Source organism: Hibiscus syriacus, unplaced genomic scaffold (assembly GCF_006381635.1).
Source record: "Hibiscus syriacus cultivar Baekdansim isolate YM2019G1 unplaced genomic scaffold, ASM638163v2 tig00017808_pilon, whole genome shotgun sequence".
Taxonomy (NCBI): Eukaryota; Viridiplantae; Streptophyta; class Magnoliopsida; order Malvales; family Malvaceae; genus Hibiscus; species Hibiscus syriacus.
The window spans coordinates 2086824-2107418 of record NW_024062417.1 but is presented as its reverse complement, the minus strand read 5'-3'; the positions used below and the strand labels follow the sequence as shown (position 1 = coordinate 2107418).

Genomic DNA, 20595 nt, shown 5'->3' with positions numbered 1-20595 from the left:
ATGTTAAGCATAATTTGATCTTATGTTTATTGTTGACCATTTGAGTTCCCTATTACACTAACATATTTTCTCTTTTGAAGCTCAATTTGATTTTGTTATAACAAATAGGGGGATAAATATGTGTAAGTGTAAAATTTACTAGCCGGAATTTATTTTACTTATGGGGGGATTTTATTTTTTCATAAAACTAATTGGCGAATCATTTTAAAACATTTTTTAAGTGTGAAAAATATTCATAAGTGTTTTTTATTTTTGAATTAACATTTGATTTTAATATAACATGATTTTTTAAATGTTTTAAATTGTTAAAATTTGTATATTATGATTTTATAAATAATTTGTCAAAAATTTTAAAGCGTATTTTAAGTGTGAAAAATATTCATAAGTGTTATTGAGTGATTTCACATTTTACAATATTGTTTTAAAGCTCAAAACACTTGAAACAATCTAGATACCAAAATTCCAGTGTGCAATTTGGTGTCGATACCATGGTGTTGATATCAAGACCATGGTGTTGATATCAATACCAATAGGTGAGTATTGATACTCATTTAAATAGTATTGATACCAAGGGTTCAACGATTATATTTTTTACCATTGGAATGTTCAGTCTCGATACCCATTACTTGTTATCGATACCAAATGTGCATATGAGCATTAAATGCTCAAAATTAATGAATTCAACGCTCTATTCAATTCCCAATGGCTCCAAAAGGCTAGAGTGATGTTAGAAGACATAAAAGGGACCAAGATTCAAATGAAGAATAACTAGAAATAAAATTGAAAGATCAATCCAACATCAAAAGAGTTTTAGGGCTAAATTGTCAAATTTCTTTGTAATACACTTGTGAGTTTCTTGTTTATTCTTTTCTCAAGTGTAATTTGGATGTATGCTTAATTAGTTGCAAACACATTTGCTTTTTTGAGGTTTTATTTTGTTTTCTATATTTGTAATCACTTTTGTGGATAGAGTGTAAGTAAGGTTTTGGGGTATAAAACTTGTGTGTCTTTGTAGGCTATATGTTGTCCTCAAAGGTTAGCAAATCTAGTGGATTTGAGAAATCTTTAATGTGGATGCTAAGGTAGTGAATAAGACTTTGGTTTAGAAAATCGAACCACTCTAAATTTATTGTGCAAAAGTTTATTTTTCAATTGCTTCCACCACAAAGTTTTTTAAAGGCCAATTCACCCGCCCTCTTGGCTATTTCGGTTGATTGATAAAGCTAACAATCATACATACATATGTACATATATATACATATATACATACAAAACATACATAATTGATCATACATAATTATATATATACTTATATGTATAACATATATTGTATACATAAGTACATAATACTTGTACATATATATTATACATAAGTATAGTATATATAAATTATGTATAATGGATGCATAAGTGTAGTGTACATTCTATATACATGTATTATAACATTCATCTTACATATAATATAATATATATATATATATATATATATATTTGTTTTAATTTGATCCTTGTATCTAAATCCGATAAACTTTTGTTCACCAACTTTTTAAATGGATTCACTTTAGTCTATCTTTATATTAATTTCAACTTAAACTTTTATAGTTATTTCGATTTTATCGCTCATCCATGTGTGTTGTTTAATTTATTTAAATTTCAATTTGTAATTTAATGTTTTTTCAATTTAGTCCTTAAAATTATATTCTTATTAAAATTGACCCATAATTATTTATATTGTTTTTATAATTTACTCTAAATCATATACAATTACCAATTATAATTCATTGTTCATGAAAGATGAAATATAATTAGCCCAAAAATTACCTGATCTGAATTCAATTCGTACCTGATAAGATCTGACCTGAAATTTGTTTATCTAAATATGAATTAACCTGGTATTTAACTAATTTATACCTAAACTATTTTGACCTAAACTGACATATATCTGAACTAAAATTAACTCGATTCGAACCTAAACTAAATTTGATGTCAAATCAACCTAAAAATGACTGGTCAAGTCATCAAATTGACCTGACACTACTTGTATCCGATTTGACCTGAGCTGACAGGATCCGACTGAAACTTGAACAATTACCTGATTTCACATCCCCAAATGTAGGGTGAGTAAAATTAAGGATAGGCACGGGTCGGGTTTGATTCAGGTTTGGATTAATATGACTCTATTAAAAAATTATATATCCTTTACCAGACTCGACCCTACTCGAAAAATATACATCCTCTAGTCGACCCGAATCTGACCTGACTTTTTGAGATAAAATCCAAGTTCGACCTGACTCGAAATAATATATTTATTAAAAATATTATTTTTTATTCAATAACATAGGATTTAATTGAAAATAATAATATATAGAGGGGTATTACTGTAATTATCCATAAATATATAAGGTGAAATTATGGCTCTGATTCGGTTGAGTATTTTTCAGCCTAAACCCGAACCCGACCCGGCCCGAACATAACCTATAAAAAACCCGATCCAACCTAATCTAAACCCAATTTTTTTAAAAACCCGACCAGATTGGGTCGAGTCGGAACCCATCGGGTTCGGGTCTGTGCCCATCCCTAAGTGAAATTATACTTAAAAAGTCTATTTTATCATTGGATTTGATTTGAAAAAAAAAATTAATTTGATTTGATTTTGAGCATTAATTTCATGAACTTGATTTAGTTTAAGAATTTTAAATTCAAATGGAGTTATAAAATATAACTGAATAACTTGAAAATTTTGATAATTAGTGGGTTAGTTTTTCAAGTTTGGGTTGAGTCCCTCAACAATCCACATTGTATGATATATAGTACATATAAAAATATATGAAGAAATAAATGTATTGTATATAGTTATAGAAAACTATATAAATTAGAATAAAATAGTATAATAATATTATAAACATTTATAATTAAATTTAAACAGAAACACAAACATCTCGACTTGAAATTATAAACTCCACGCGACTTGAAAAGAATTTCATAACATAACTCAAACAACTTAATTTTTTTTTATAAATATGAACCATTAGCTCAAATAATTTAATTTTTTTTAACTCAACTTAACTCGATTAAAGTCTAAATGAGTGATCATTCCACATTGTGAATAAATAAACTAATATTATTTTCTTTTCTTTTCCATTGGATGATAACGGGAACAAGTATACATTTATTCTCCCTCAACCTTCCTCATTGATAATATTAAATGTTGTTGGAGTATTATTTTCATTTCTCATAAGTTATGTTTTCGTATATAAAATTTTGAATTTTTTAATTAAAACATTAAAATAATTTTGATCATATCCTATATATCTCTTTTGCAATTAAGATCTTAAGAGAATATCTCTTAACATAAAAAATGTGACTTTTTGATATCACTGATATGACTTTTGATATGTCCACTTGATCTGTTAGAATTAAAATCTATCGTTATTTTTTCATATTTATAGGTCTGTCAGCATACAAGTCATCATGATTGTATCTAAAATTATTATAAAATCTCTCGATCAATAATAAAATAAAATATTAAAATCATTTCTATATACCTCTTTATAGAGACCGAAAATTTAAACAATAGTTAAAGATCGTATCGTGATCAAATATAGATATTCATTTAAACTAAAAAAAATGTGTAGCCAACAATCCACATAATCAATTTGTTATCATCAATAAATACTACAAAACGAGAATGCTAACCTTGCTTGATTGTTGGATTGACAAGTTGTCAGACTAGCTAACCTTGCTTTCTCGCTTATTGTTTCTCTCTACGTTAGTCCGGAAAAGAAATTACTCTCCAAAAACAAGAAGGAAAAAAAGAAAGAAAAAAAAAAGGAAACAGAAGAACCATATTCTTTCAACACTTTGGCGATCATTGAAGGAGATTATTATATCTCAAGTATGCATGCTTCTTGAATCACTTGCACGCCATTTTTAACCAAACTGAAGTTTGTAAGTAAGAATCCGAGCATTGTTTGTTTACACATTCCACCACACATTTCTAATATTTGACTCGGAACATCTAAATGAATCTCTTCATCAACTTTTGATTTAAAATTGCTTATAAAGTCATTAGTCACATTTTTAGCACCCCGTTTGTGTATATAGAAACGTAGAGGTCAGTATTATTATATTGGGTGGATGTTGTAATATATGATGGAAACCAGTGAGACGCTTACATTGAGAAAATGGTACGCTACGCAAGAAACAAATTATTAAACTCTAGGCTTAATTTCCTAGCAAGGTAAAGACCAAAGCAGTGTGTATTAAAAGAAAGAGGTAAACTAGAGTTGAACCACTTGTTTCTAGTGCTGGTTCCCATTAGCTGATGCAACATCCCTAAACCTTAAACCCTAAATACTAAACCCTATTCTACATATTAAAGGAATCAGATGAGGTATGAAGGATAATTGTGCCACCCAAAAGTTTCATACTTGTTTCTTTTTTTTCACCTTTACTAACCAGGGACAACGGTGGTATCTCTTGCTCTTCCAAGTTGCCCCAGCTTCTGGGCGTATAGATTCTAGTATATGTTTTTCGTAGAAACAAAGAGGAAAGATGCATCTGTCTCCACTTGCAACTGGTAATCACGTTCCAAAACTACTCTTCTTAATACCGAACTGAAGGTCATGCATCATTGCTAAAGCTTTCACACCATTTAACGGAGTTCACCCGGTAACGGTTTCTCCAACACGATCCCAAAATTTCTCCTTCACTATCCCGAATCACAACTTCTGAACACACTGCCCTGTTTCGAGGTATGGATTGTGCATAAGTTCTGTCTGAACCGGAGGGGACCAGTGCACTTCATCTCATCTCTGGGGTTTGGGTGGCTCAAGGAATTCAATAAGATTCCCAGTTATTCTAGCACCTTTTAGGCGTCCACTATCAGAAGCTGGTCGAAGAAGGGAGGAAAGGGCTTCGGTGCTGATCTGGCTCAATGGATCTCCTTGTCTCAACCCTCGTGATGGTCGGAAACTGTCGTTAACCATCTCATTTACAACTATCGCATATTAGATTGAGGATATACTCTCCATTATGCGTTGAATCCAACCATCTAAGAAGGTCGTTTTTTGTAGTACTAAATCAAGGAAACGTCACTCTACCCTATCATAAATAGGCCTTGCTCATCTCAAGATTAAGAGAAAAGGCCCATACCAGCCAACATGCTTAGTTTAGAAAGATTGAAGCACCTTGAACGCAACCATAATGTTATCTATAAATTAGATGCCCCAGAAATCTATGCCTTAACAAATATCAATACATACACGTAAAACAAGAACCCACACAAACATAAATTTTAGCAGGCTTGTAATTCCTCGAGCTATATGGAGAACTCAAGAATTTTAACACTAACAGAACCCAGAAATATACGTTTTGCAGGCTTGTGGCAAACAACATATATAACAGCATCAGAAACAAATTTGTACAGCAGTTGTTTTAAGTGTTCCAAGTAAAAAATGCCCAGGCAGTTCACGCTAGAAGAAGCTATGGGATACCCTTTAAGTCAAGGATAAGGATGGCTTTTACTTGTCCCATTTGATATGGTTTCATGTTAAATGAAGGTATAGTCCTATTAAAAAGCCCAGGCTAGGTTTCTTTGGAATTGGTTGTACAATACTTTTTTATCATCAGTTGAAGTAAAAAAATAAAAAATGACTTGTTACAAAGACATGATGGAAATTGTAGAAGGCATGGATATGGTTGATGAAATGAATCTTGGTAAGCATACCTTATTCTTATCAGAACTTTATTTGATAAGCTCAAATGCCTCCCGTTATCAGTTCTCAAGTAAGACAAATTTCCCCTTGAACTTTATTTGATAATCATTCATGAATATGGATGCATTGGAAACAATATATCCATAATGAGATTTGTTATTTTCCTAATAATTAATTTCTAATGAGATACTGGAACATAATACATTGTTGTGCATATCAAAGATCAGTTCCCAGTCAAGATCATAAATTCCAACGATAATCTGAAATTTTCTTTGGGAATATGACGGAACATTTTAAGATTACTGTGCGAACATGATTGGGAACACTAAGATTTCTATTGCAATGAATATACTATTATTTTTCTGATGAATGCAAATGTCTGTATTTATTCTGATACAACGCCAAGTATTACAGTTGCGATGAATACATTATTTTTGTTCTAAACTCCTTTGATCTTATAATACTTTTCATTTGTTTATTATATTTTCATGCAAACCAGGAGAAAATTCGAGTTGCTCTTCTTGTTCAGAAAGCAGCTTTACAGTTTATTGATGGTATGATATGCCGTTTTGATGTTAAAAAAGTTTATATGATTGCTCTTTTTATGTTATCCGTTCCCTCCTGTATAAATCAACTGATCCTTTGATCATGTTCAGCTGCTGGTCCACATGATTACAAGCTTACCGATGAGGTTAGAGAAGCAAATTTTGGAATTGAACCAGATGAACTTGCTTGTATTGTTCATGGCCATGATTTTAAGCGCTTAAAGTTGCATGGGGGAGTTGAAGGGATTGCTGAGAAAGTTACAGTCTCCCTTGATGAAGGCGTCCGCTCGGAAAATGTATCTAATAGGCAAAAGATTTATGTCTTCAACCGGTACATTGAAAAACCTCCAAGAAATTTCTGGATGTTTGTGTGGGATGCACTCCTAGACTTGACCTTGATTATCCTTATGGTTTGTGCTGTGATATCATTAGGGATTGGACTTGCTACAGAGGGGTGGCGAAAGGGAGTGTATGATGGAGCGGGTCCAATAATAGCAGTAACCGATGCATTGACTCTTCTAGACTATTTTGCTATTGCTGTAACTATAATAGTCGTTGCTGTTCCAGAAGGATTACCATTGCAGTGACACTCAGCCTGGCCTTTGCAATGAAACAATTAATGGATGAAAGGGAGCTGGTCAGGCATCTCTTTGCATGTGAGACAATGGGTTCTGCTAGTTGCATCTGTACTGACAAGACAGGGACACTGACCACAAAACATATGGTGGTTAATAGGTTATGGATATGTGAGAAAATTAAAAACATTGGTAGTAACGAGAACAAGAACCTCGACGATCTGGATATATCTGAAAGTGTTTTCAGCATCCTTCTGCGTGCTATATTCCTAAATAGTAGTGCTGAAGTAGTGAAGGATGAAAATGAAAAGAACTCCATTATGGGAACACCAACAGAAACTGCACTGTTGGAATTTGGGCTTCTTTTGAGTGATGATCATGATGCATACCGAAGACAGATTAAGATTCTCAAGATTGAGCCTTTCAATTCAGACAAGAAGAAGATGTCTGTGTTGGTGGCTTTGCCTGACGGTAGAATTCAAGCTTTTTGTTAAGGTGCTGAAATAGTTTTACGTATGTGTGAAAAGGTTGTTGACTGCAATGGAGAACTAGTCCATTTATCTGAAGAACGAGCGAGAAATATAACAGAGGCCATAAATGGCTTTGCTTCGGATGCTCTAAGGACTCTGTGCTTGGCAGTTAAAGATGCAGATGAAACTTTAAATGAGAATAGCATACCTGATAGTGGCTATACCTTGATAGCGGTTTTTGGGATCGAGGATCCTGTGCGTCCTGTAGTCAAGGAAGCAGTTCAAACCTGTCTAGCTACTGGAATTACTGTTCGTATGGTCACTGATGACTCTATTAATACATCAAAAGCAATAGCAAAAGATGTGGCATTCTAATGGGAATGCCATAGAAGGACCAGAATTCAGTAGCAAGTCTCTTGATGAGATAAGGGACATTATACCAAATATTCAAGTTCTCATGACCGTAGAAAACTTTTTATCACTTTATTTATGCTTCAAGAGGTGTACATTTTTGTGAATACTGTTGTGATTGCAGGTAACGGCACGTTCAAAGCCTCTGATAAGCTCAATTTTGTAACCCATTTGAGAAATATGTTTGGAGAAGTTGTAGCAGTGACTGGTGATGGGACCAACGATGCTCCAGCTTTGTGCCAGTCAGATATCAGACTTGCAATGGGGATTGCTGGAACGGAGGTTTGTGTGGATACATAGTTTATTTGATAATGATGATTCTAACAAGCTTGGATATGTTTATCTTCTAGCCTTTGATCACTTCTTTTCATGCTATTTACCATCCTATGTGATGTTAGTTTATTGTTTATTATCTTGTTTCCATTGGATGTCATCTCTCTCCTGGAACATCTTTGTATTCCATATTTCTCCCCTATTATCTCTTATTTTGTTTTGAATTTCATGTTTACTACCCTATCACTTATTTGCTGACCCGACCTTCCTGAATTAGTTGTTCCATTAGGAAAGGTAAACACATTATTTTCCAGATGTGAATTTTTTTTTTGGCTTTTTTAGACAAGGTTTCTCAATACCTTTGTTCCAACTTCAATTTTTTATAGATTATGCCTGCGAATATTTTAAGATTTAGATTTTTCTCTGTTTCTCTTTTTAAGTAGATGCTTTTCCCATTCTTTGGGAAAATGACGTATATAATTTTGTAAACGACTCTCAATCAAAAGGATTTTTTGGATCTATTGCTGGTTTGCTTCTTCCATTTTCTTGGTATCATTGAATTTAATTGTCTCAGTTTCTAGTTTTCTACTATATTTTAAGCATTTTTTTGGCGGATAAGCGTACTTTTTTATTTATCGAGCATGTTCCTAACATTTTATTTCTCTCCCTAACATGCTTATACAAGGTATACAATCTTTTTTGGATGAAAGACCTGTGTAATTTTGTAAATGGTCTTTTTCTTTCTGTAGAGATATTTGGATAACTGCAGATTCTGATGAGTTTTATTGGATTGCTTTAAAGTTATTTTATTTTATTTCTGTGCTTGATATCCGTAAGTTTCATCAGGCTGTACTATATGAGTCTATAATTCAGCAATCACTATTATTCATGCAAGTAGATTTGACACTCTTGACTATTCTATCCCATTCTTGGATATGAAGATATCTGTTATCAGATTATGAGATATTTGTATTCTGGGCTGACCTTGTTGCTATATCAAGCTTTTTAACAGGCTTCTCATTCTACTCCAACTTTCACGTTGTTAATACCTTGATTTTACATGTTGCAAAATAAAATGCTGATGTCATCATAATTGATGATAATTTTGCTACTATTGTAAATGTAGCCAAATGGGGACGTGCAGTATACAGTAACATCCAAAAATTTGTGCAGTTCCAGTTAACAGTTAAGGTCGTAGTTCTTGTAATAAATTTTGTCTCCGCATGCGTCTCAGGTTTGTTGTTCTATGACGTTGGCATTCGGGCATGTCATATTTGTAATAGTAAGACATTATCATTAGCTGACTTGTGCAAGAATTTCAGGATATGCCCCTCTCACAGCTGTACAATTACTATGGGTTAACATGATAATGGACACTCTTGGGGTGTTGGCATTAGCTATAGAGCCTCCAAATGATGCATTGATGAAAAGGCCGCTTTTGTGGATAAATATCATCGGTCAAAGTATATATCAACAAATTGTCCTTGGTGTTCTCAATTTCGATGGGAAGCAACTTTTAGGGTATAAGGTATGGCTCATAAATTTCGATGGTCTGGGTAACTTCGGATTATGGCAAACGAGGGTGAAGGATCTGTTGGCGCAGCAGGGGATCCTGAAGGCTTTGTGACCTACAAGGTCGGCGTCGATGGAGGAGGAAGATTGGGAAGAATTGCAACAACGAGCGGCAGGAACCATACGATTATGCTTGGCGGACGAGGTTATGTATCACGTCATGCATCTATCGTCTCCAGAAGAAATTTGGAGGAAGTTGGAAAGTCAGTTTATGTCCAAATCCTTAACGACAAAATTGTATCTAAAGCAGCGGCTGTATGGGCTGAAGATGCAGGACGATCATGATTTGGCGCAACACGTGAATGTCTTCAATCAAATCATTTCTGATTTGGCTCGGTTTGATGTAAAAATTGAGGATGAAGACAGAGCGATGATTTTGTTGTGTTCGTTGCCTCCCTCTTACGAACACATGGTGACTACTCTTACATATGGGAAAGAGACTATCAATGTTGAGGAGATTACTGCAGCCTTGTTGGCTCACAACCAGCGGAAGCAGAATGCAGGGGAAAACTCTCAAGCCGATAGCTTATATGTCAAGGGTAATCGAGACCGTGGACGGAAGCCAGAGAAGGTAGGGTCTGGCAAGCGGAATTCCAGATCCAAATCTAGGGATAAGAAGACAATTCACTGTTACAAGTGCAAGGAGGCGGGACATATGAAGCGAGACTGTCCGAAGTTGAAAAAGCAGACTGATGAGAAGCGTGATGTTTCATCCAAGTCTGTGAACGTGGTCGAGGATGACAATTCTGATTGCAGTGAGGGTGATATGCTTTCTATTTCAACGACTCAATTGACGGATGCGTGGATTCTTGATTCTGGATGTTCTTATCACATCACGCCAAATAGGGAATGGTTTTCGACATACAGGTTGGTTAATTTTGGTTCTGTTTATTTGGGTGATGATCGATGTTGCAATATTGTTGGTATTGGTGATGTCGGAATTAAGATGTATGATGGCTCTGTTCGGACGTTGAGTGGTGTTCGACATATCCCATATTTGAAGAAGAATTTGATTTCTTTGGGCACTTTGCACAAGAATGGTTTTATCCCTAAGGCTGATGAGGATAGGGAAACCATTCGGATTGTTAAAGGTGCTTTGACTGTGATGAAAGGAAAGATGACTGCAGGAAATATTTATAGATTGTTAGGGAGTACCGTTGCAGGTGGAGTTCATTCAGTTGAGTCCTGTGATGATACTACAAAACTGTGGCATATGCGTCTTGCTCATCTTAGTGAACGTGGTATGACAGAATTACAAAAAAGAAATCTGCTGCATGGTGTCAAAAGCTGTAAGCTCGATTTTTGTAAGTATTGTGTTCTTGGTAAACAGACTAAAGTCCGTTTCAAGACTGCGAGGCACACAACTCAAGGGATTCTTGAATATGTGCATTCTGATGTATGGGGGCCTTCCACGACATCGTCTTTGGGTGGATCTAGGTATTATGTTACTTTTATTGATGATTTTTCACGGAAAGTTTGGGTGTATTTTTTGAAATAGAAATCTGAAGTTTTTGAGAAGTTCAAGCTGTGGAAAGCTGAGGTAGAAAACCAAATAGAACGAAAAATCAAGTGTTTGCAGTCTGAAAATGGTATGGAGTACACAGATTCACAGTTCTTACACTTCTATAAGGAGAACGGGATTAAGAGACATTTTACAGTGCGCAAGACACCACAACAAAATGGTGTTGCGGAACAGATGAACAGGTCGTTGAATGAAAGAGCCAGATGTTTGTGGTTGAATGCGGGGCTTCCCAAACACTTCTGGGCTGAGGCTGTTAACATGGCGTGTTATCTTATCAACAGATCGCCAAAGGCATCATTGGCTGGGAAAGTTGCAGAAGAGGTATGGACTGGTCATGATGTTAGTTTTGATAACTTACGGATTTTTTGTTGTCCTGCTTATGTGCATGTACCTGCTGATGAGAGATCCAAACTTGATGCAAAATCGAAGGAGTGCATTTTTCTGGGTTACAAGAAAGGTGTCAAAGGATTCAAGTTCTGGGATCCAGTTGCGAAGAAAATTGTGATCAATAGAGATGTTGTTTTTGATGAACAATCCATGTTGCAACAGAAGAAAGACACGACAGTGGTGGATTTCGAGCAGTTTCCAGTTGAGAAACCAAAAACTCCTCAACCGACTTCTTGTGGTTCCACTACGGATGATTTGCAGGATTATAGTCTCGCAAGAGATAGGGTGAGACGGACGAATATAAAGCCTCCGAGTAGATTGGGTTTTGAAGACTTGGTCTCTTTTGCACTTATTGTTAGCAGTGATGATCCGATTAATTTTCATGATGCTGTTACTAGTCAGGAAAACGACAAGTGGATGGCAGCCATGGTTGAGGAGATGGAGTCTTTGAATCACAATCGTACATGGGAGTTGGTTCGCCTTCCTGAGGGTAAAAAGCCGATTGGTTACAAATGGGTGTATAAGAAGAAACCAGCAGTAACAGAAAAAGAGGGGGAGAAGTTCAAGTTCAAGGCTCGTTTGGTAGCAAAGGGTTTTTCACAGCAGAAAGGAGTTGATTATAATGAAATTTTTTCTCCTGTGGTCAGGCACACTTCAATCCGAGTAGTACTTGCATTGGTGGCCAGTTGGGATTTGCATTTAGAGCAGATGGATGTTAAAACTGCTTTTTTGCATGGTGATTTAGAGGAGCAGATCTACATGCGGCAACCTGAAGGTTTCACTCAACCTGGAAACGAGCATTTAGTTTGCAGATTGAAGAAATCTTTGTACGGGTTGAAACAGTCTCCGAGACAGTGGTATAAATGGTTTGACTCCTATATGATCAAGATTGGCTACAACCGATGTGAGTATGATTGTTGTGTCTATGTTAAGAGCCTTGATGATGGTTCTTTTATTTTTCTATTACTATATGTTGATGATATGTTGATTGATGCGAAGAACATGGATGATGTTATCGGTTTGAAAACTTTATTGAGTCAGGAATTTGATATGAAAGATTTAGGTGCTGCAAAGAAAATTCTTGGAATGGAAATTTGCAGGAACAGAGACTCAAGGAGACTGTGGCTATCTCAACGGGGTTATGTTGAAAAATTGCTAGAAAGGTTTGCGATGAGCAGCGCAAAACCAGTTAACACTCTATTGGCGAACCACTTTAAGCTCTCATCAGAACAGTGCCCTAAGACAGATAAGGAAGCTGAAGATATGGCAAAGGTTCCGTATTCTAATGATGTTGGCTGCTTGATGTATGCAATGGTATGTACTCGTCCTGATTTAGCTCATGCTGTTAGTCAAGTTTGTAAGTACATGTCTAAACCTGGTAAGCAACATTGGGAAGCAGTCAAGTGGATCTTTCGATACTTAAAGGGTACTGTGGGACATGGAATTGTTTTTGGTAGTCAACGAGATAATCCTTTGGTTGTAGGATATGTGGATTCAGACTATGCAGGTGACTTGGATAATAGAAGATCTACGATAGGGTATGTTTTTACTCTTGGTGGAGGACCTATTTGTTGGAAGTCTACTGTTTAATCTGTAGTGGCACTATCTACAACTGAAGCTGAGTACATGGCAGTGGCTGAAGCTGCAAAAGAAGCTTTATGGCTCACTGGTTTAGTAAAGGAGTTGGGTGTTCAGCAAGGTGGAGTTCAGCTGCTTTGCGACAATCAAAGTGCTATTCACTTAGCTAAGAATCAGGTATATCGTGCTAGAACTAAGCACATTGATGTACGTTTTCACAAGATCAGAGAGTTGCTTGCATCTGAAGAGATTTTGTTTCAGAAGGTACACACTGATGATAATGCCGCTGATATGTTCACCAAGCCAGTTACGACAGACAAGTTCAAGCATTGCTTGGACTTGTTGAATGTTTCAAGTTGTTAAAGAACTAAGGTAACCCAACCCACATTGAATGTTTCCTAAGGGGCAGGATATTCGCCAAGGTGGAGATTTGTAAGGTATGGCTCATAAATATACCGGTAAAGAGGACAGGGGATGGAGCGGAGTGAGCGAAGCGAACATCAACTGTCCTTACAAAGAAAGTCTTGTAGAGGGGGTTACGATTATGTGGGTTGGGGGTACGGGGGCTGCGCCCCCCGCGGTACGGTACAAGGTTAATTTTGTAATTATGTACCAGGGTTTTCTATTATAAATAGAGATGTAACCTAAACCTATGAGAATTGAATAAAATTTTCTAGCGCCGCCTAGGCACCGAGGACGTAAGCACATTGCCGAACCTCGTTAAAATTCTTGTGTTCTTTCGTTTACTTTGCCTGATTTATCAACATAGGGCTTACTTGTTCAGATGCCACCATTGTTCTGAATACTGTGATATTCAATTAAATTGTGTTTTTCCAGGTATGATTTCTCAGATTTAAGAAACTGCTACATTGCTTTTTATGTATGTTTTAGGATGGATTGTTCTCCAGCATGATCAATCAAGTATTATGACAATCATTTGATCAGACCATCAAGATAGAAGTGTGTTAACTTTTTCAATGCTTTAACACAATAATTCATTAGGTCATAGTGGTCAGGCAGGAGCCTTGTATCACGTACTTCGCCTAATTAGTTCGGTTGCTAATCCATGCCGCACCTGAAAGGTACGCTTTTCCCGTCAAGTTAGCCTTAGTCTCATTTATCTGCTCAACACAAGCACACTTCGCATTAGATCATTGTTAAACCCAAGGCCCTCAAAGCCAAAGGTCGAGCCCATGGGGCATAGCGGATTCCCACACCCGACCTCAAAGTTCTTTGAGGGAAAAATATGTTTTATTGATGTAAAACATCGGGTTACAGAAGACTCACCCACAAAATCGGTTAAGTCGTAGGGGCGACCTTTGATGGTGTTCACAGACATATAACTTTACCTGTGGAGCAACCCAAACTCTGTCGGCTGTCCACCCCCTACATATATACGAAAACAAAATAATAGAAATGCCACGAGTAAATATTAAGATGCTCAAACTGGGGACATTAACTTCACCCAAGCTCTCTACCTAAAACATTGAAATAACTGAAAAGAGGACAAATTATTCTACCCCTCCAATGAACCCTATACAATATTGGCCTTGGCATTTCAACAAGTCATTAAAACACTCTGTTTGACCATAGTCTAAGGATGGTAACTCGATGAGAAATTAAGGTGAGTTACCAACAACTTGACAATCCCTTCCAGAACTTCCCGGTGAATCACTCATCTCTATAACTGACTATGCTCTATGGAAGGCCCTAGTACTTAAACACATGTTTAAATACCAACCAAGTTGTCTCCACTACATAATAACATTTAGGTGCCTAGATGAGAGTGGAATACTTCGAGAATTTGTCCACGCGAGGTAAACTTGCAATATAGTCCAAGGAAACAGTCTCCCTTGGTTGAGTAGGCACTGGTAATGATTCCAATAACCTAACTGTCTTTTGGCGATCCACCTTATCTTGTTGACATATCAAGCAGGTTCTTGTGTAGTGCATCACATATTGTTGCATGTGGGGCCAGTAATATCCTTTCCTCAGCAAAGCCAAAGTTCACCTCCAACCTTGATGCCCAGCCCACGGGGTGTCATGACACTACCTTAGTAACTTTTGTCGAAGTTCTCCTCCTCAAGGAATATAATAAATACACGCCCTCTTTGTCATTTTCAAGTCGTTCTCAACCTAGAAAACACTTCGACTAACCCTTCTCAACCAACTTCATGAGAGTTACCACTTGAGAATCCTTCTTTAAACACTCTGCGATAAGTTTTCACATTTCATTACACACCGCACTAGTAGATAGGGAGTCACCCGTCTCAGTGTTACAAGATCTGCTATGCGGCTTAAGGCATCGGCCATTTGGTTATTCTTTCCCGCCTTATGCTCAAAACTAAAATCAAACTCTGCTAAAAACTCCTGCCATCTAGCTTGATTTTTCATAAGCTTCAGTTGTGTCAGAAAGTGACTAATCGCCATATTGTCCGTTTTCACCACAAATTTGGAACCCAACAAGTAATGCCTCCAAAACTGTAAATAATGGACCACTTCTTAGAGCATATTCTCAGGAGAAGTATATTTTTCTTTAGGTTCGTTAAACTTTCTACTCTTGAACGCCACAGGGTGGCCATCCTAAAACAATACCCCTCCAAATCATAGTTTGAAGCATCTGTCTCAACTTCCAAAGGTCTTTATAGATTTGGTAAGGCAATAACCGGTTTGCTGAGCACCACCTTCTTTAGCTCATTAAAGGCCTCTTGACACTCCGTCGACCAAACCCAAGTTCAACCTTTCTTCAAGTCAGTAGTGACTTCACCCTTCACAAAACGTTAGTAATAGTTTACCAAACCAAGAAAATACCATAGTTCATTGACATTTTTAGGCATCGACCACTCCTAGATTGCCCTCACGTTTTCCTAATCCATCCAGATACACCCTTGCTCAATGACATGTCCCAAGAATTGAACCTGAGTTTGCACAAAAGAACATTTTTCCTTCTTCACGTATAATTTGACATTCAAAATCATGGAGCCTTTTGGTGAGCACAGAGCGAACTATTCTTTCGCTTCAATTGAGCTCAAATTTTAGGCTTCAATCGAACTTCTAATTTTTTTTTTAGTTCGAGCATTTTTGGGTTCAAGTTTTAATATTATATATCGAGTTCTAGTTGAACTTGATAATTTTTAGCTCGTGAGTTTTTGAGTCGAGTTGAGCTTACTTTTAAAGTTTTCGAGTTCGAGCTCAGCAATACTCGAATTTGACTTGGCTCGTTGAACAAACGACGTTGTTTGGTTTAATTTTTTTTAAAAGGAAAAAAGCGAACCGGCGGTTCAAACCGGTTTTGCTGGTTTTTAGCCGGTTCACCCCGGTTTTACTGGTTTTCAACCGGTTCTACCGGTTTTCAGCCGGTTCATTGCCAGCCCGGTTTTGTGAGTTAATCGGACCGGACAGGCCACCGATTCACGGTTCAACCGGTCCGGTCCGGTTTTGATAACCATGATTTAAACACATTAAAGAAATTTCATTATGGAACAGCCTTTGCCTCCAAAAAACAGTTTAGTGTTAACCGCAGTGAGCCTATTTACTTCTTTAACTCTTTTTTTCCTTTGCGGAAGATTATCATTCTAGATATCATTCTAGCCTGTTTACTGCTCCTTGTTATTCATTTCCTCTTCTAGAAATATCAAATCTCAAGCTAGTCCGCTTATATGAGCTATGAATCTCAGGCTACACAGTAGATAGGGCTAATCACTATGCAGTCAATATCTCTAATAAATATACTTAGCTCCTGATTATGTTAAAACTTCTATCACAAAGGAAGTAATTTACACCTTCACTGCACACCTATTGCAGAATATCATCATCATATTGAATTACCCTCTGAATGGTTTAGTGCGGGAAAAATTTTACAGTTAAAGTTCTCGGCCTAAGTAAATAAGACTATGTCTATAGTTTATTATCACAAGGGGCGTAAAAACCATCCTCAAAGTTATACAAATTAAACAAGTGCAATCCATAATCGAGTTCTGTGGTACCACCTGTATAACTTAAGCATAACCTCACCGACATCCACTTTGGCTTCAGATTGAATAAATTTCTATAGTTTCAAGATATCGAGCTTCCTAGCTGCAACTTGATGCATGACAACAACAAATGTAAAAGCTACAAAACTTTGGCTGGTTCTAATTGCTTCAACTTATGAAACTAATTAATCATCTATGACAATATGGGTAATTGATAAAAACATTGACTAACGCAATACCATTGTTGATCTCTCGCAGTTTTATCATACACTCATGATTTATGCAGTCAGAGATCAAGGCATACATTTACAACTAATTATCATGGCCAAATAACATTAAAACAATTTCAGATCTATAATCTCATCACCACATACGCATTACACAAAAACAGAATTACGTAAATAATCTCTAACCAAACATAAAAATAGAAACGTTCGTCTTATCACCAAAAGATCCAAAAAGGTGGAGAAAGAAAAACACATACCCCGCTAGCAATGACAACCCCGGTAACAACATGAACAAGAGCATCATAAGTAAACCAAGCTCTCTCTTGAAAGTCATCAGGAAAGCAAATAAGGCAGTGAAAAAGGGTGTGGTGGCACCAACGGCCTGGTTAAAAGAAACAGGGAGGTATCTCAAATAAATGTTACCTCCAACAACTGAACCACAAAAGACAACACTTAAACAACCAGCTTTTCGTGATTCACAGTTGGCCAAGATAGCTTTTACACGCTTTTCCATCTTCAACAATCAGCTTTCTCAATTTCTTCTTTGACTTTTCCTTTTCCCCATTTGAAATCCCTAATTCCTTACCTAGCGACATGGACATGACAATACCTCCATCTGCAGTCGATCATTATTCTCAAAGATCAAAATAAGGAAATTGAGATTGATGACTGTGAAGTCCTCTCAGGTAACATTTTCAGTTTTCATATTTGTCCACTGGATGAGTAGTTGTGTGATCACCTGATTATTCATCTCCACAATTCTCTTATACAGATCCAAAGTAGGATACACACAAAATTTTCCATCATGGTTGATGTTAGGGGATCTTTGGAGGTGATTACCTTGTCTACAATCTTCCTTTCAAATAAGCTAAAATGAAAACAACGTGGATCTTCGAACTGTTGGGTAAATCCAATTTGTATGCCACTGAGACAATGCATTGAATGATTTTGTAGGGACCGTAGCAGTGAGCAGCCAACTTGAGATTTCTTGCGAGAGTCAATGATGTATATAGACACTCATTTTTGTTCGTGTCTTTTTTTTAATTATTATTATTATTTTATTAATACAAATTATTATTACATTTTGTAGGCTCAACTGAGGCCAACCCCAAGCCCAAACAAGCATGTTACAACTAGCTTACAAAAACCCAGCAGTCCACCAATACAAACCTAATCCAAAGCCACTCAGTAGCCCAGGATCTGACCCGAATCCAACCCGAACCGACCCACTTGACAACCCTAAACCCATTAAGGTTTCATCTCTTCAGCTTCAGCCACCGCCGACCCAGGACCGAAGCTGGACCGTCTGATCTGCCATGCGTGTGATACATGCGACCAACAGTTCATCTCCCCGCACGCATGTTCTGCCATTGATCAGTCCCACCGTCGCCGTCGTCAGCCATCCATACCACACAGCGACAGAAAGAAAATCATCCAAGTCAAAACCCCCATCAAGTCAGAAAAAACCCATTAAAAATGAGAACAAATCCAAGCATTATCCAAAGAAATATGGGGGTTGTCACTCCACCAAATCAATCACCAAGAATCCCAAAATATCGTTAGATTAAAAAAAGAGGAAGACATAGAAGGAGAGGATATTCGGGAGGGAAAACGAAAAGGGAAAAAAGAGAGAGAGTATTCGAGGAAAGAGAACCGAGGAAAAAGCACCTATCACCTTCAAACCAAACAACAAAAAAGAACCATAAAAATATAAAAAGAGGAATTCTTACCTTGGTTTGAGGGGTTGGGGTCCAAAAGTCGTCGGTTTCCAAAGCTTCCAAAAGGTATCAAGCCTAGATCTAGGGCTTTAAAGGTTTTTTAGGTTGAACGGGGTTGTGTTTCGAGTTAAGGAGGATGAGAGGGAGCTTGTGGGGTCTTTTCTCTCTCTCTCTCCAGCCATCATGAACCACCATGGGCCATCGCGAAGTGCCATCAACGAATGGTGGCTCCTCTCTCCCCGATGAGAGAGTTGAGAGAATTTCTCTCTTTCTCTCTCTTATGGTTTAGGTGAAATGGAGCAAATGAGGAAAGTGAAAAGGGAAAGCCTGGTTTCAGGCTTATATATCCCCCACGAAACGACGTAGTTTCGAGAGGGACCAGTTGGCATTTTTTTGCACGTGGGTAAATCCCACTTTGGGTCCCACTATCTTTGTAATTTCATTTTCAGTCATTTAATGAATTTTTACCTTATTTTATTTCGAGCAATTATGTTTTAGTCTTGTTATTATATATTATATTATTCATGTTAATGTTTGATTTTGGTAATGATATTAGTAAATCGTTTATTTTAGTCACTGTTTTACATTTGATTTAATTATTATTTGGCCTTTTATGCTTTTGGTTTATTTCATTTAAATCCTTTATATTATTTATGGGTTATTTTCATTTCTAGTAGATGTATTGTTTAATATTTTCAATCTTGGTTCTGGTTTGTTTGTATCTGTTGTTCATCCTCTCAAATTTCTTTTAATACTAGTTTAGTCCCTTAAACTTTCAAATATGTTTATTTGGTTATTTATATTTTGATGTGTAATGATTTATTGTTTTGTTTTAGTCCTTTATGTATATACGTATTATGTATTTATTAAATAAAGTTTGTTAATCCCGTTTAAAATAAATATTTTGTTCTATATGTATATTATGTAAATATATTTTAGTTCATAGTTATATTTATTTAGACTCTTTGATGTGTTACCTGTAACCATTTTCCAGTACGTTTATCATAGAATGAGTGTGAAAAGTGCCACCGTATAGAGGAGGTGCGATTCAATACAACATTCAAACGAAATGGAAACTTGAAATAAATCTCGTTTATTTTACTTATAATTTTTTTTATTATTCAAATAATGCAATGCATTTTTCTTTAAATGGTAATTTATGTTATTTTGCGCAAATGTCGATTTTCAGTTTATAGTCGATATGCATTTTTATCGAGGAGGGAATATTCTTTACATAAAAGAAATAGACAATATAACTCTTCTGATGGAGGATTGCTAATCTTGAGATTTATTTTTTAAAATTAAAGAATTTTCCCTAATAAAAAATTAGAAGCAAATTAATTAACTTTAATAAATGGATCATATTCTAATTTTATATTCGATTCACAATTTCCACTACTACGATAATGTGTAAGCGATTGAGTACCAATTTTGGCTGTTGTGGGGGTGCTAATACTTTCCTATGCGTAATCGACTCTCGAACCCGTAAAATTAAGTTTTTGGTAAACGAAGACCAATTTTTGTCTTAAAAACAATTTTTCGTTAAAATTGTTTTAAAAGACATTTTTTAGGTATTCGATATACCTAACCCAAAGGTCGATGGATACTCCTATCCAATTTAATTCA

At 36.2% G+C, this 20595-nt stretch overlaps 1 pseudogene; it reads left to right on the top strand.

Moving 5' to 3' along the window:
- The first annotated feature begins 5651 nt into the window (after positions 1-5651).
- On the top strand, positions 5652-13872 carry LOC120208923 (annotated as a pseudogene).
- The last annotated feature ends 6723 nt before the right edge of the window (positions 13873-20595 follow it).